Genomic DNA, 16836 nt, shown 5'->3' on the forward strand with positions numbered 1-16836 from the left:
GTGAGCTCTCTCTATTGAGAATAAATTAATAAATTGCCAGTTGTCTCACTTTGTCTTGTTCAACTGCTTTAGAAAAAGTAAAAATGTCATTATGGGTATAGAACTTTAACATTAATATAAATAACGTATCTTTTTTTTTTTTTTTCAGAAGTATATTTCATTTAGTCTTTTATACATTATTTTCTAACCATGCTGATGTTTCTTAATTGCATAACTGAAGATTAAATGGCAGGTTAATTCTTCTAAACAGCTGACTGAAAATTCAAGAATATTGTGCCAAAAGCAAGGACATGGGGGACAAAGGCTGACCCATGGCAGTGACACAGAGACTTGAACGAATCAAGTAAACCAGTACTTGCATGCTGGAGAGCTGAAATTAAAATGCATGTGGGCATAATGATGCCAGTCTCAAGTTTGCTGGGATGCAAGTTTACAGGTTTCTCTTCAATAGAGCTGAGCTGGTAGGTGATCAACACCCACAAAATCTGTTACCCCTACCTTTATCAGAGCTTGGAAGATGTCTCTGCATTTCTGATCTTATTCTACAAAGACTGCCTCCAGAATACAGTGCTTCTGGGAACTGCTAGACTAGAAAATGCTGACTGCTTGCACTACAGTTAGTTTTGTTAGAACCATTACTTTTCAGATGAGATTAATATTATTCAGTTGCACATGAAAAAAAATAGTTTGGTACAGCATTTTTATTGTAGCTCTGAGTGTATGCTATGGTTATAGAAAAAAATCACATTCAGCATAAACCCCCTATTATTAATTTATTCCATGTTCACTGCATTCAAAATGTCTTTGTGTTATTAAGTTCAACCTATTTGTGACTTGAATCCCAAGACTGGTCTAACCTTTGAGGTCAGCAGAAGTAATACATAAATTCCTAATCAGAACCTGTTGCATGCTTCTATATTTAATGTCTTTTTCACAAAAAAATAAAATGGAAAGTGACTGATGTTTTCTGAGGTTGATATCTTTGTTTTTGAGCCAGACACTTCTTTATCAGTTTGCCCAAGGAATAACTACCTTAAACAACTTTTTTTCTGAAAAAAAATGTTTTTGCCAGAGTTTAGACTTCATTTGGGGCTTCATAGAGAAGCTTGTTAAGCACGGGTCTTGAATCAGGGGAGTTCCAGAGACAACATGGGAGAAACTAAAGATCTGGTCCTAAAATCTGAGGTTCTTAAAACTGGATAACTTCTCTATTGGTTGTTCCATTTCACTTTTCTCTGGGACACTCAATTAAATGAAAAAAATGCGTTTATATCTGTGTACCTTGGGGTTGTTTTTTAAATAAATAAGAGAAATCCAGTTAAATTCAATGTAAGAATTTACATGCAGATCTTTCACCACTGAAATAAGAGGCATTTTAACATTATGTATTTCTTCTTTTTAGAATGTATTTGACCATTCTTTGACCCAAGACAATCCTTGACTGGTCTTTATGCATGTAGTTATTTGGCACACCGTGCATGGCATATTCAAAGAACTATTTCACACAAAAACATGAATTACAGACACATAATATTTTTGTGAACTGGGCTGTAAAATTTCTGATGCAGTATTCTCTATCTAACTTGACAGCTGGTATCTGATCTGAAAATAGTGTATTTTTCCTCAAATGCTAGTCATCCTGTTACTTTGTACTGCATAGATATGAACACATATATGGATAAGAAATAATCTGGAAAAAACCCTTCTAGAAAAATGGTAATTATGTGCCACTTTGGCATGAGCATGCCCTGAGTCCATGACGGTCTCCTGGAAAAAGTGTTTCTAGTGCTGTGTGTGCTTAGCAATCCCCTAGATCAGAAACAAACATCCTGAGCCAAACATTGCAATATTTATTCTTCAAAATTTATAACATTTATTCTGTGAATTATATTCCGAAATAAAAGCCTCAGAATTGAATCTAAACTGTGCATGTGGAGGGACAATGGATAGAGTAGATGTTCTGCAGCACTCCAGAGAGGATGAGCTGGAGTGAAAAATCTGAGGAACAAATGTTCTTGACAGACAATGTCAGAGCTGGGAGCTGTGGTGTGCAGTGTCTGCTTTCTCTGCCTTGATAACAGACCTGATGTGGTTTTGATTTGCATTCCTGTGCAGCCCAAGCTTTGCTGACATGTTTTGGGTGTGTGCCTGGGTATGGAGGCTCAATTTTCACAGAATCATAGAATATGCTGCACTGGAAGGGACCCATCAGGATCATTGAGTCAAACTCCTGACCCTGCACAGGACACCCCAAGAGTCACACCATGTGCCTGGGAGCATTGTCCAAAAGGTTCTTGAACTCTGTTAGGTTCGGTGCTGTGACCACTTCCCTGAGAAGCATGTTCCAGTGACCAGCCACCTTCTGATTGAAGTCTTTCCTGATATCCAACCTAAACCTCCCTGACCCAGTTTCATGCCATTTTCTCCAGTGCTGTCACTGGTCACAAGAAAGAAGAGATCAGTACCTTCCCCTCTGCTTCCCCTCATGAGGATGTTGAAGACCATTATGAGGTCTCCCCTCAGTCTCTTCTTCTCCAGGCTGAACAAACCAAGTGACCTCAGCCGCTCCTCATAAGATTTGCCCTTCATATTCTTCACCGTTCTTCTGGCCCTCCTTTGGACACTCTCTAACAGCTTAATGCCTTTTTTATTTTGTGGTGCGCAAAAATGCTCACAGGACTCAAGGTGGGTGCAGAGTACAGTGGGACAATCCCCTCCCTTGCCTGGCTAGTGATGCTGTGCCTGGTGCTTCCCAGGACACGCTTGGCCCTCCTGGCTGCCTGGGCACTGCTGATTCATATTCAAGTTGCCATCAACCAGGATGCCCTTTTATTTTACTATGGAAATCACAGCACCTGTCAATTACAGCAGATTTGGAAGGGAGACTGCACAGTAGTTTGTAACATCTACCTGGAGAGATGTTTTCCCAGAGCAGTGTTTTCCTGTAAGAGATCACAGATACTCCATCTTTTTGAGTAACAGTGATAGAATGGAGATCCAACGACAGGCTGAATTAACGCAGTGCTCACCAGCAATTTGTATTGTCTGGGAGGTTGCCAGAGAGACCACTAGTCCAGTGTAGGATGCTGGCTGTGGTTGCCAGTGTGTGAAGTGACAAGTAATAGGTGATTTTCTTAGATATCTCTCTTACAGCTGAGTGCAGTGAGATGGAGACCAGCCTCAAAGGGAATTTGATTTGGATCATCATAATTAGTAATGCTGTTGTGCTGTCAGGGTACTCTTCATGTAAATCATGGGAAGAAAACCAGTTATTACATTTTTCAATTTCTTTCCAGCAGTTTTTCTTTGTAATTACACAAAAGATGACTCCTGAATGCAAGGGAATGGGCAACATTATTTCTGGTGTGTTTCAGATTACAAAATATCTGTTTGAATTATACTGAAGGAATGTGTGTGTTTGTTGCTATAAAGAGTTGATTAAATAATGTTCTTGGGGATAAGAAGAGTATGGGATTTTATAGTTCAAGAAAACAGTTGTAAGAAAAGCCTCTGCAGTAAAGAGTGGGGGAGGAACAGAAGAATAAAAATATCTTTCTGGGTCATAAATATCCTCCATTATCACCTATGCAGTGTGCCCCACGTCCTTCTTTCTTCCTTCTCTCCCTTTCCTAGAAAAATAACTTGTTTCAGTCCTTCTTTTTTTTTCAATTTTAGGATTGAGGGATTAGGGCCACAGAGTCCTATATTTACTCATTCCCTTGTTTTCCTACCAGCACGCCTCGCTGTGAGGCAAATCCCCCCCTAACAAACCCTTCTGTGAAGCTCTGTCAGTGACTGCCAGTCTAAGAAAGAAGAAGATGACGAAAATCTCCTTTCCAATAATACGTGCAAACAAGAAAACAAAGCCACTCAAGGCTGTTTTGAGATTGAACTCTTGGAGCTACTTTATGTAAAATTTCTTGTTTAGTGTGTTTGGAAATGAGTGTCCCAGTCCTTCAGGGTATGAAGCATATTTTCTTTGGACTATTCATAAAGTAAGCTGTATAAAATATATTCCCTTTCTTTAGAAGTTGGAATATAATGTGATAACTACTTGTATCTATCTATATCTATCTCTCTGCCTGAAAGCCCAATAAATGTAACAGTTATCATACCTACCTCCTTGTTACAAATAAACCCTGACACTGAAAAATATCACTGCCTCCTCTCAGAGAGCATCCTCAGCCTTTCTGTGGTCTAATCTGCAAGTTTCTAGGACAAGGAATTTTCTGATCCTGTGAAAATTCATGAGGGAAAGTGTTTTTCCAGGCTCATTAGGAATACAGAATAAAAGGAGAATATTCAATATTTCTGGGAATCACAACAAAAGAAACCCCACCCTATTGGTTCATATGAGTGAAAGTGTTTTCCTGGTTACTTTAAAAAAATCATTTGGATTTATATTGTTTTTTTCTTTCTCCTATGAGTTTTCTGAAGTGACAATTTAAGCTTGCTATTTAGCAAGAAAAAAATCTTTATAAATAATTCAGTTGGGATATTTTGACAATTTCAAATATTCCCTGTTCTTTTTACCAAGCAGAAAATTGGCTACTGACAACTCTTTCTCAGGAGATACTACTTTTAAGAAAACAACACTTCTCATGTTGAAAAAATGCTGAAGGATTCTACTCTGTAAAGCAGGCCCTCCTAGCCTTATCAGCCCACCCATTCCCCTGGAGAAATATATCCACTATATCTTGCTGCTGCTTTCCATGGAGCAATCTAAAGAGGAAGGTGAGCCACTTACTGGATTAGGGAAAGACTGTGGATGTACACATGGACTTTAGTAAACTTTTGGCACTGTCTCTCTCAGCATTCTTCTGGACAGACAGGCTGCCCATGAGCTGGACAGGGTGCACTGTTCACTGGACAAAAAACTGACTGGACGTCCAGGCCCAGGGAGTGGTGATGTATGGAGCCAGATCCAGCTGGCAGTCTATCCCAAGTGGTGTCCCCCAGGGCTCAGTGCCTGTTTAATATCATTATCAGTGATTTAGTAAGGGGGATTGGGGGTACCCTCAGTCAGTTCGTGACAAGTTGGGCAGGAGCGTTGATCTGCTGGAGGGCAGGAAGGCTCTGCAGAGGCATCTGGACAGGCTGGAGTGATGGGCCAAGGCCAATTGTATGAGGTTCAGAAAGCAAACAAGTGCCAGGCCCTGAACTTGGGTCACAACAACCCCATGTAGCACTTACAGGCTGGGGGAAGTGTTTGTTCTTTTGTTTGGTTCTGTCATCTGCTGGCAGAATTAGGTCAAACAGTTCCACTGATGGCCTGTAAGCTCCCATCTGCTGATGTCCTCAAACACGTTTTGTCAAACTTTGTATTTTGTGAGACACAGTGGCTCAGGAAAGATACTTTAACTCTTGGTCAGTCTCCTTGCATGTTTGCTCATTTGCTCAAAAGAGCCAGGCGCTGGATCCACAGGGAAGTGCCCAGAAAGGACCAGGGACCTGACCTGTTCAGGTGTTTCATATCCCCATTCACACTATACAAAGAGAAATGAGCTTAAAAGACCCTATTTCTAGTCTAGCTCTCAGGTAATTATATTCTGTCTCTGGACTGTTCTAGAAAAAGTACCTTTACGAGCATTTCAAATATATCCATTAAAAAAGATGAATTTTCAGACTTTTCTCAGAATTTCCGAATTTTCAGATGTATTTCAGGCATGATTGTGGTTCTTGGATCTTGCAAAGGGATGCACTTAGAGTAAAACCTGAGTCAACTGCCAAAACTCTAGGCAAGGTGCTAAGCCACTAGAATGTGTTTACTCTGCTATCTGTGTACCAATCTGTTTGCAATCTCCTCTTACTAAGCACACTGTCTCCATGAGACAATTAGTTGAACAGAACATTGATAATTAAATTGTTCATTGAATCTGTCCTGGATTTTAATTTGTTTTTGAAGTTTAGCATTTAAATCCTATTTTTAACAAAAGTAAATGCAGAGAAACACAGCAAAATATCCAGTGATTTATTTTAGCATAAATAGGCATGTATGCTATCATTAGCAGCTTTTCAGAAATTTCCAACTGAACCAAAATAATGAATAGTTGTTTAACATACTTGCTCTGATTAAGTGTCTGGCTTAAGAGGTTTCCCACAGAAGCAGACTTTATAACACTGTTAACAGCAAGTGTTGGTGGAACCCTTGTCCATTGATGCAGTAAGCAGACCTTCAGGTTTGTTGTGTACCTAGTGACTTCTAGGAAAGTCATTAAAAACTCATATGGTCCTTAAGCATGTACCACATACTGTATGAATCGGGACATAGTTCTTGAGGTCTAAGATGTATTTTTCTAATATTGAAAAATTGTGTTGCTGTAACACATTGCTCTTTATTTATTCATCTATATTATAGGACTGCCTAAATTATGGAAACTGCTTTTGTAGACCTATCCAATAAAATGCAGTCCTTGCCACAAAGTCTGCAGTTTCAATAAACCACGTAGAAGAGAAAGGAAATTTACTGTAAAAAATGGCATTGTCTTTTCTTTTTTTTTTTTTTTGCCAAGGAACTGAGACATAGGCATCAATTGAGAAAAGTATTTAAATTCAGGCTTGAAATAGTACCTACTTGAATAATTCTTGAGATTTTAAATTTGTCTGCATGGGGTAATAGACCAGCAAAAAACAAGATTGTACTGGACTTTGAATTCTGAGAGTTATAAACGTTTCTGAGTTAATGCATCATTAAAACATAGCATTGCTTATGACTGAATCTCTTTATACGGCCCTTGTCCTGGCACTGAGCAACTTTCCAGAAATTGACTTTGCAAATGTAACATTCTTTTAATAAGCTTCTCATATGTAACCTAATACTGAAATAAAATTAAAAAAAATTGTTAATGTTGGCAATACAGTCTTTATAATTGGTTATCTTGTCCTTCATTTACTTAACAAGGCATTTACTTGTTTATATTAAAAAGCTGCATCATGGCAGAAGACAGTATGAAATGTGAACCCCCAGAAAAATGAAGATTTTTTCCCCACTGGCCTCACAGAGACCAGGCTTCCCACAACAGAGTTTGAGATTCAAGAATGACACAAAAGTATCAAAATCAGAGATACATCTGACTTTGAAAAATCTCATCTCTGCTAAATAAAACAAACAAACTAACTAACTAAACAGAGGAGGGAGCAGAGAAGTCTTATATTTGAAAAAAATTTTTCCCTAGAAGTATCGTAAAACAAGAAACTTTGATTGTTAATGTGGCTGAATTTTAATTGTAGAGCTCATCTTTATTCTTGAGTTGAAACTCATACATAAAATGGATAAATACACAAAAATTATTTTTACATTTCATTATAATTAATTTCAGTTGACTTTAATATTAATTCTTCCACATTTCCCGCATAACTGTACTCATCCTATATCCTGGTTCATAACCACAGCTCCAGGCAGATAAATAACACTAGTTAGTTCTATCCATTTCTAATGTTTAGATGACACTTTCTCTGACAGAGCACTCGTACTTTGTGTAGCCAACAGGGGAAACAACAAGAGCCAACACTTATTTAAGAAACTCACTTAGTTTCCTTCTTTATCAAAATATTCTGAGTTCTCTTTCTGTTCTAATGTGGTATTATGATGCATATCCTTGTGAATTGGGCAAGACAAAGGTGTACAGCTACTGGCTTCCCCACCTCAATGAACAGCAGGAATCCTTGAAGTCAGGCCAACACAGTGCCAAGGCCATTTTGCAGGAATAATAACTGCACAAAATAATATGTGACAATATCTAACCAGAAGATATAAGAACCAATCAAAGATTTAAGGTCTCCTAAGAGAGGTTACTGTGCTCAGAAAATCTGTATTCCAGTGAGTGGAATAGTAGAGGAGTCAAACCATCTGAGATCAAGCCTCTCTTCTCCTATAATATGTAATCAGGTTTTTAAAATCATTTGGAGATGCAAATAGCTGGAATTTTTGCTTAAAAATTTTCTAAATATGCAAACCCCTGGGATCTTATTTAATGCTGTTGGAAAAACAGTTCTGTTTTTATCAGACTGGATTTTACTAACTTCTTTCTCTCAGGGTCTGAGCACTTTTTTTGCTGTAAATAGATCAATTGACCACATTTAGAAAAAATCTTCAAAGTAGAATTTCAGACCCTGTTTGTTTGTATAGGACTTCATGACCACGGTTTTGCAAAAGACAAATAAACAAAAATATAAGCAATTTAAAGAAATATTTTTAAATTTTAAAAAGATATTGAGTGGTTTTCATCTTGGTGCTGAATAACTTAGAAAAGATGAAAACAGTAATAAGTGACTTGGAGAGGCAGTGAAATGTCCTCCTTGAACCCATGGAGAAGATTGGGCCAACTGGGAAATTCTGAGTGATTAGAATTGAATAAAATGAAATGAAATGAAATGAATAAAATAAAATAAAATAAAATAAAATAAAATAAAATAAGTAAGACCACATAAAATGAAGTTCCTCCTTCTGGTTGCTTACTTTTGAATATGGTGGTTTATAAGTTCTAGTGTCTTAGGTTGGCAAACTGGATTATAAGGGCATAATGTAGAGATGTAGGCCAATGGGAAGAGGATAGTAGCATTTTACATTAAATCCTGAGTTCTGTGAATCATTCTTATGGAGCTGCAATATTTGGACTACATGGCCTTTAAATATGTCTTCCAATCCAAAGTATTCTATGATTCTATGTTATTTTTGAGGTGAAGCTTCTCCAGGCTTTCCCCCAGTTAGTATCTGATAAACAGATAAAAGCTTCCCTCTTCCTTGTCTGAGTGGGATAGGGTCTCACAAACTCTGAGTTATAGTTTTTCACAATAACTTTTCACCTCCCACAGGGTTTTTTTTTATTTTATTGTGAAAGAAAATTGTTTCTAAGTATCATTTTTCTTTGAAAGGGGAGTTTATCTCCAACATTTAGATTGGCAAAAGCATTTAGAGAATCACATAATTGTTGTCAAGCTCAATTTTCATTTCTTTTAAGTGTATTCTTCTTATTCCCCTGTTCTTCCACATATTTTAATACATAAATAACATCCTATTGAAATTCTTTTTATCCAACTCTTCTGTTTGCCTCCTGCTGCATATAGAAATCTTAGAAAAAGCCTATGGAGTGGAATATGGTTTTATCTCTATACCATTTTTAGTACAATAAACAGCAGGAGTTGGGAAGAGATCAGCAACAAACAGAAGTTTTAAAAGAGAGGGAGAGTTAAACATGTCACTTAAATAGAACTTTTACTCTCCAGTGCCTTAATGAAGAGGCTCTTTAAGTGCATTACTTTAATTTATTGTGAGCAAATGGCTTTAAAGCTGAAGTCAGATAGTTCTGCCTTCAAACAAATAGCATAGAAGTGTTTGCAAAATCATTAGCAGTTTGGGAGACACCTGATCCTTCTCCAGGTTAAATAATTTAGGATCATTGTGGGAAAAGTCCTAAGCACAGTTTAAGAAACAGCTTGTGCTGCAAGGGGTGGGTGACAAAGGAGGAGGTTGTGGGAAGAGAAAGAAGCCATGACCATGATAGGGAGAGGCTTGGGTAAGGAGATAGGACTTACATGCAAAACGTTTAAAAGTGATAATTTTTTGGGCCATTTGTTGCTAATCAAAGCTCCTGTGATGACCATCCCCCTTTTACTTACATCCCCCCCATCTTACTCTTTTATTCTGCAATGATTTGCTCCTTAGGTAGTGCTGGTATTTTAACTTCTCTGTGTCTACAGAGTGTGTAGAACTTTAGGTTATGAAAATATCTGGAAGCAAATGTGTACCAAAGTGTTTCCTCAGTAACAGTGCTTATCCAGACTGCAGACAGCTGGCAAAAAAAACCCCAACCAGAAACAACCAGCCCAATCCAACATAATCTATGGAAAGAAAGATCAAGATCTTTAAAATGATAGTTTAAGTCTGAAGTGACCTCAGTTGCTTCCTGGAGGTATCCACCTCACTCCGTTTTTCTAGTAGAAGCCTAGAGGTAGGAAAATACTAATTTCAGTGCTCAATTTCAGTGCTTCAGTGTGTATAATTCAATTGGATGAGAACAGACTTTTGAGTGTCTCAGAGGCAGAAGAAATGTCCAGAATCATTTCAGAAATGTTTTGTCTTCTCAAAACAGCCAGGGACCGGCAATAGTCACAGCAATTTGCACCCATGTCATTCAGAGGTTGCATGGCCAACTGATTATTACTACAGTATTTCTCTATTGTGTTCTATGTTGCAAATTTTGCTATCAGAAATGTTCATGCCCATTTTCTTCTCTTTCTTCTCATCTGCTATTCCTTTTGTCCTTTTCCTCAGTGTAACTGCTTGGAAGCTTTCTACAGAAACTGGAGAAGTATTGAAGTGCTCACTTTTTCCCACAGAAGCATGAGAATAGAAGATGTCACAGACATCCTGGATTACTGGGATAGAGCAAAGGGTATATGATCACTGAAAATTGCTCCCTAGATGCCCTTGGCATACTTACATGGTCTACTGGCACACAGCACAAGTAATCTCCAAATATATGTATAGCAGCAATAGGAAAAACCGTCACTGAAATAAATGTGACTCATGCAGTACTACTAAAAGGCTGATTTCCCTGTCCTGTATGATATCCATTTGTTCTTTCTTTGTTGTTTTATATAATTTCAAAAGAAAGTAATTTAGACTTTGCAATATGTGTGTTGTCCTAGGTAACCTTTGATAGTGAAAAACACATCAAATCATAACAAAGCTTTCATGCTACGTAAAAGAGTTTAGAGATATATCCTTTGCAAAACCAGTAATGGAAAATTTAAAACCTTCTTATAAAAATATGCAGCAAGCAGTTTTATTAATTTGGGGTCTTTTAAAAAGACAGTTCAACTAAATCTCTTCAAATTCAGGGGTTTTAACATTGCAAAAATGTGCGTATTTCATAACTGATAGATCTGATCAAGTATTCAGGGGGTTTAGGATCACAAAAGGGAACAGACTGCATTTAATCCCAATGCAGAAGACTTTCTGTGGGTTGTGCATTAAATGCATTTCGTTTTCCATGATAGAAAGACAAAGGGAAAAAAAAATCCAGAAACCTTAACAGGACAAAGTGCCTGGAAAATACACTGACAACAAGCATTGGTATGCATGATTTTATAGAGGCTACCAGACAGAAAGCACGGAAAGTTTCTGTAAGTTGGAAGAAGAAATTTGAGCTGGGATCCCTGAAAATTAAATACCATGGCCATTTAAATCCAAAGTAGAGTGAGAGGCAGACTAAGACGCAATAGTTTCCTTGAGCTCTTTCTTACTGTTGCATGGCTTAATATCCTCCAGAATGTTATTCAGGATATATCCACATGAGAGCAAGGGAAATAGTAGTCAATTGGGAAAGTGGCAAGATAAAATGCATAAGACAGAAAATTGCTCTAAAATGTTCCTCAGAAAATGATTTTTAATATCAAAAGACATTTTCAATCAATATTTTAATTCGTTTTTCTTCTGTATCTTGGGCAATTGGGATGAGGGTTTTAAGACTTGCACATCTGTTTTAAAAATCATCCAAATATTGTTTGGAGGAAAATTCTCCTAGGTACAGAGGGTCATCACAAGGTCTTTCTATCATTCATGCCAACATCCACTCTTCATCTGTTTTAAGTGGTGAAGGAAAAGACAGGTAGGAAGAAGAATTTCATTCAGGAAAATGATAGCAAAGCATCTACTAAGGCCTTGAAACACATTGCAACATATTAGTTCCTTCTTTCTGATGTACTTGGCTTGTATATTTTTCCAAATAAATTATTATAGATGACATCAGCAATGCTTTGCTCAATAATACTGTGCTCAATACCAACAGAGAACTTCACCTATAACATTTTAGGATTTCTATTCACACTTAATTGTGATTTTTTTTTTTCTCCTACAATGTTCCTAGCGAGATAGCACACAGTGGCAACAATTAATTAGTCTTTAAATTAAGGGACAATAAGTGGTTCTGTATATCAGCATTTTGTGGGACAAGAGGCTTCAGGTATAATTAAAAGAAGGAACAGGCGGGAACTTAAATTACAGATGAAATTCTGTCTAAAAAGAAATTCCATCATAAGCTCTTCAGCAACGCTATCTTACTCGATTACTGCGACTCAGGTACCCACCATTACTCACATACCCACCATAAGCAGATGTGTCCTGCATTTAGATAGAGCAAGGTGCTGGCACACGGCCAGGAGATTAAAATGCCTCAAGGTGTATCAGTTGTCAGCATGGCGACTGAGTCTGAGGGATCACTTACTGCCCTGGACAAACAGCATCTCTCCTTCAGTGTTATGTAGGTGGGGGATATTCTGCAAAACAACAGCAGCGTTTCTGACGGGCTCTCACAGGCAAGGATGGAGGCTTACACAGTGGGAGCAACTCAGAGCAGCCTGCACACTTCGTAATTTATTATCACCATTTTGGTGTGGATACACTTTTTTTTCAGCGCTTTGTGTTGTTCTTTCAGGAACCTTCATTTCCTCTGTTTGAAGAAGGGTACTGCTTCCTGAGACTCAGTGCTTTCGATTCCTTCCCTTTTCAAGGGAAGCTGGGAGCGATAATCCCATATTCCATGATGCGATTCCATTCAAAAGCAGCAATGGCTTAGACACCCAGCAAAGGAATTGTTTCATCTCTACTACAAAACTGACAATCAGCACCAAAACCTGAGGGGCAGAGGGGCAGAGGGTTATCCCATTCCCCGGCACCCGGGTCATTCTTGGGAAGTCTCTTGCAGCTTCTTTGGTAGGTGATCAATCCAATTTACTATCTTTGCACTCTGGAGCTCTTAAAGCTTACAGAATGTCCCTGAATTTTCAATTAAGTGCAAAAAATAAAGTGGCAAAGCTGAAATTTCTGTTTCTGTGTTTACATTTCCTTCTGTTTATTCATGTTAGTGCAATTCATACATTGTCTGGAAAACCAGGAAAAGACCCTCTCACCATTTGACATCTCCAAGGACATGCCTTACAAGAGGCTATCTAAAGAAGGATAGGCAATATGTGCTGAATTTTCTGCCATGTCAGAAAACAGAGGCAGACCCTTAAAGGTTGTATTAATGTTCATTACAATTAGTGGAAATTTTATGTATATTCCAAACAGAAGATCTGGGAATCTCCAACATAATCCCAATTCATAAGAAGTTTAACAACGAGGCAAGTCTCAAGCATATGTCTTTCCAGATGCATTTTTTTTTTTCATTCTTTCTTTATTTACTTCAAACTTCAAAATTGGCGGATGGGTGATAGCTAGCATTTGCACCTATCATTTGATACAAATAAGACTTGAGAATGTAATTAAGCTCAAAAGAAAGACTGTTCTGAGATCTGAAAAGTGACCAAAAAACCAATAAATACAAAGTAATGATAAATGGAATGCACTGAGTTGAAGAAATTCTAGCAAGGGACAAGCTGGATTGATGATCACTGCAAGTTATTTATAATTTTTGTTAAGTCATTAGTAGTCAGGTCTATTTGTGAAATTCAAAGACTGGAAGAAGTTTAAACACCTCAGAGGCCAAGGAGAAATTTATGAAAAGCACTGTGTTCTGTAACTGTATAAACAAAAAAAGAGAAAAATTAAATTTGGCATGATGTATAATAACATTTGGCAGACACAATGCAAGAATGTTCATTTGATGAAGGAGACAAACCTGGGAAGTAATAATGGCAGAATAAACACCAGAGATTAGCTGTGGACAGCAAAGTATTCATCAGTTTGCAATGTGTAACAGCTGCCAGAAAAAGGGCAGTGTGATTTTAGGCTGCATGCACAAAGACATCATATGGTCGAGGAGGCAAGTAACAGTATCTCCGCAGCTTCTATGTCGTGCCAGTTAGACTCCTGCATGGTGGTGGGTTTTTTTGGCTGCACATTATCAAAAAACGATACCGTGAATCTGGAAAGAGCTTTGAAGGACAGCAGCAGAAATGGTGAGTTGGCTGGAGGGAAGGGCATCTTTGGGGAGAGAAGCTTATTTAAAGAGATGCCACCATCCTGAAAACCACTTAGTTTCAAATAAAGAATTAAAGTACCTTAAACTATTCTTTCTCTTTCCCTTGACTCACCCTACCAATTAGACTTTTTAAATTAATTCATTTGGGGGGATTTTTTTAGAATTGTTTTTAGAACATATATTTAGTATTAACAAAAACACAAAGTAAAAGGACATTCAGGCAAAAAGTTTCTGTTAAGCTGACTGTGTCTTCTAGTGCATATAGTTTAATTAAATCATAAATAAAAAGACAATTGAGCTACAAGTGTTTGATCTTCAACAGCAAGACTTAAACCAAAATTATTTAATTTTAAGGAAGCATAATTAAGGAAAGTAATATGAAATTGAGAGAAGGGAATTATATTTGAACACCGGGATCCCATTCTCAGTGCAAAACTTTTTATATAAAAAAAGTGTTCCAGTCTCAGAATCAGATAAAACTGAACTGAAGAAATTATATGAAATATGCTGTTAGGATTGGTCCTGTAGTCTCAACAAAGTTAGCAGGTCTTAAAACCTCTCTGAGTTTGTCTACAGTTATGAATCTCAGATAATGCATATCATTTGTCTACTTTTATAGTGGATCTTCTCAGAGACCAGACTTCCTTCTCATCCTCTCTTACCCACACATGCAGGTTGTTACATATTTAACATCTACAGAAAAGTTCTCCAAGCAACATAGCAAATGTAAACATATGTTATCCATTAACTGTAATGAGGTGTATATATTTAAATTCTTATTTGGCTTGAGATGGATAGATATTTATTAACTTTTTTTCCCCCAAGCATAAGTTAAAATTTGAAAACCTCTAGTTTATCAAAAGCAGAAGCAGGCAGGAGAATTTAGTAGTGTTCTATCAACTTTTTTTGTTCTATTTGACTTTTTTTGGTACTTTTGCTTTATTTTATTTTATTTTCCAAAGAGATAACCAAGATTGAAGAGTGACTGATAACTGTGGGTCATAGTTGACTCAAACACTGAAGAAAAAGTTTAGAACCTGTGAAAAGTTCTCTAAACTGGAAACATATTCATTTTCATTGAGGAAATACAATATGCACATTTGCCTCTACATATTATGGGATGAGCAGAGCCAGGTCCAAGTGATGCAGGAGCTGTGCTCCTTAACACAAGAGTCTTGGGGAGCAGCATAACTGAAACTGATGCCATCAGTCAGCAGTGTCTTGGTATTATGGCAACAGTCTCCCATGTTGGTCCCCAAATCCACATTACCACCTCAAAGCAGCTCATAATCATTCATATCCTTTCTGCATCTTCCTGTCCCATTATCCACCTGTTTAACCACAACATTTCAAGAGTCCCTCCCTTTCTCTCTCTGGGTTTTGTTCTCTACTGAAGGTCTCAGTGCTGAGCAAATGCATAAGGCAGCTGGCCAAACTGGGTGGTAGAAAAAGCTGCAGTCCTAGCCATTCTTTTAGTTATGGATAGAAATCTGGGGTAACTTCAGTGAAGAACAATAATTTTTTGTAGATGCTATTCAGATTTTAAATCTATTTATTCCTCAGAATATGTACATAATTATTTTTTAAGATGGATATTGACTGTTACTAAGCTTTGGGAGAAAAAGATATGGAAAAATAAAAACAGATATTTAACTATTTCTTTTGCAAGCAATTTTTAAAATTCCCATTGAAATTATATTGCTCCTTGAGAGTTATTGTTTCAGATTTAGAAAGTCAGTCTTTATAAAAAAGTGGGACTGTTTCTGTTTCAGAGGTAAATCTCAATGCTTCCTCTACTAATCAATGCCTTCTGATATCTCCATACCATAGGAGGGAACAGTGTGAAGATGTTATTTATCCTCTGTCTTCCTAGACACACTTCAGACATACTGCATAAAATAGCACATGCACACAATAGTTTGCGTGTATGTGTACTTATACACATCTATAAAAAACGTGCACACATTATCTTACTTTTTTGGCATTATCTCCTGCCTATGGTACAGGTTCAGTAAATAAAGTATTATTTAATCTGCATTGACAATTTCTTTGATGTCAAGTAAATAAATGTTCCTAAATTATTTAATTCATTAATATGATTTTTCTAGCTAAGTATCTACTGGTATTATGAAGCATTTCCTGTGAGCTGCTTGTTTTGCACAGCTCAGGTAAAAGGAGTTGGCAGCATGGTGTCAAGAATAAACTTTAAAAGGACTCTCTAAAAGTAATGCTTGGAAGGTATTCATTTGACCTTCAGTGACAGAGCTTATGCCTTGCAAATTGATTAATACAGATACAATATCAAATCATTTTTCATACAATTTTTTAATGTTTGTTAAATGCTGGAGCAGTATGTAAACAGAGTATTTGGCATTTTTATTAGGCTGCGGAACTCAGTCATTTCCTTTGCAACAACATCTCATAAACTATTTTGACAGTCTAATAAACTATAAAAAGCTGTGGTAAAAACTGGCTCTGAATGTTATAACTGTACAAAATGGAAAGAGCAAGAGAAAACATCTATCACTGAGATTATTATCACTGTTGCCATGGCAACCTGGTTGCAATGGCAATATCTCCATGGTTCTGCTGTTTGTTATCATCTTTCTTGATTTTACATCATTGAAATTGTAGTAATTACACTCTGCCTGATGAAAAATGCATGCTGTCATGGCAACTAAGTCAAATATTCTTAATCATTTCACCTCTTCAATCTAAAATGTAATTGTTTGTCAGTAAAATAGGTTATACGGAAGGCTTCTATGGACTTATGCCTGCCTTAAGTGTTTTGCAAAAATTGTGCTTTTAGGCTCAAGACCTTAAGCTAAACTAATAGTCTACAATGGTAAACAATGACTCATTAGAGAAAGTAATCAGTTCTTATTAATTGTAGCGTAACTGTTCTAATGTA

The sequence above is a fragment of the Corvus kubaryi genome, unplaced genomic scaffold (assembly GCF_017639235.1).
Source record: "Corvus kubaryi isolate FWS band 111438036 unplaced genomic scaffold, C.kubaryi_AGA036_p1.0 37216, whole genome shotgun sequence".
Lineage (NCBI taxonomy): Eukaryota > Metazoa > Chordata > Aves > Passeriformes > Corvidae > Corvus > Corvus kubaryi.